We start from the raw sequence: 1,939 nt of genomic DNA, 5'->3' as shown, positions 1-1,939 counted from the left end.
GAGAGAGATTACAGAAAGAGCGAGAGAGAGAGAGATTACAGAGAGAGAGCGAGAGAGCGAGAGAGAGAGAGATTACAGAGAGAGAGCGAGAGAGAGAGAGAGAGAGAGATTACAGAGAGAGAGCGAGAGAGAGAGAGAGAGAGAGAGGAAGGAGAGAGAGAGAGAGAGCGATTACATAGAGAGATTACAGAGAGAGAATACAGGAAGTGACTAATATTAAGAAATGCTATAGATGGAAGGAAAGTAGTGTAGAAACCGGAGAAATAATGGAGAAATATGGATAAACCACTTCTCCAATCTTTTTGGCCCTATAACAAAGAACAATCAGCAAAAACATATACATGATCATTTAAAAACCATAGAGTCATCTATTGAAGACTACCAGAATTCACTGGATTCTCCAATTACATTGAATGAACTACAAGACAAAATACAAACCCTCCAGCCCAAAAAGGCCTGTGGTGTTGAATCCTCAATTAAATGATAAAATACACAGACCACAAATTCCAATTGGCTATACTTAAACTCTTTAACATCATCCTTAGCTTTGGTATTTTCCAAAAAATTCAGAACCAAGGACTGATCACCCAATCCACAAAAGTGGAGACAAATTCGACCCCAATAACAGCAACCTTGGGAAAATCCTCTGCATTATCATTAACAGCAGACTCCTACATTTCATCAGTGAAAACAACGTCCTGAGCAAATATCAAATAGGCTTTTTTTATACCATATTACCATACGACAGACCACGTATTCACCCTGCACACCCTAATTGACAAACAAACAAACCAAAACAAAGTCTTTGTTGATTTCCAAAAAGTTTTTGACTCAATTTGGCATGATGGTGTGCTATATACTCTAAATTGAAGTAATGCGTTTTTTCGGGGGGGACATTATAAAATCCATGCATACAAACCACAAGTGGGAGTCCTACGGGCCCTGGTCAAAAGTAGTGCACTACATAGTGGCCCTGGTCAAAAGTAGTGCATAGGCTACGATTTGGGACACTACTTCTGACTCACCAGTCTGTTTTTTAATGTTGACTTATTCTACTTAATGCAGTGTTAATGTGTAGGAGAACTCCTACGCTGTACTGATCAGTAGGAAAACCTCACAGCGAGTGTGTGTGTGTGTGTGTGTGTGTGTGTGTGTGTGTGTGTGTGTGTGTGTGTGTGTGTGTGAATTGGGTTCCTCCATTGAAATAGACATGGCACTGTGTGCTGCAGCTTTTCCTCTATGGTACTACAGTCGTGGCCAGAAGTTTTGACAATGATACAAATATTAATTTCCACAAAGTTTGCTGTTCAGTGTCTTTAGATATTTTTGTCAGATGTTACTATGAAATACTGAAGTATAATTACAAGCATTTCATAACTGTCAAAGGCTTTTATTTACAATCACAGTTGATGCAAAGTGTCAATATTTGCAGTGTTGACCCTTCTTTTTCAAGACCTCTGCAATCCGCCCTGGCATGCTGTCAATTAACTTCTGGACCACATCCTGACTGATGACAGCCCATTCTTGCATAATCAATGCTTGGAGTTTGTCAGAATTTGTGGGTTTTTGTTAGTCCACCTGCCTCTTGAGGATTGACCACAAATTCTCAATGGGATTAAGGTCTGGGGAGTTTCCTGGCCATGGACCCAAAATATCGATGTTTTGTTCCACGAGCCACTTAGTCATCACTTTTGCCTTATGGCAAGGTGCTTCATCATGCTGGAAAAGGCATTGTTCGTCACCAAACTGTTCCTGGATGGTTGGGAGAAGTTGCTCTTGGAGGATGTGTTGGTACCATTCTTTATTCATGGCTGTGTTCTTAGGCAAAGTTGTGTGTGGCCCACTCCCTTGGCTGAGAAGCAACCACACACATGAATGGTCTCAGGATGTTTTACTGTTGGCATGACACAGGACTGATGGTAGCGCTCACCTTGTCTTC

This window comes from Salmo trutta, unplaced genomic scaffold (genome assembly GCF_901001165.1).
Source record: "Salmo trutta unplaced genomic scaffold, fSalTru1.1, whole genome shotgun sequence".
NCBI classification, from domain to species: domain Eukaryota; kingdom Metazoa; phylum Chordata; class Actinopteri; order Salmoniformes; family Salmonidae; genus Salmo; species Salmo trutta.
Note: the sequence above shows the minus strand (reverse complement) of the source record.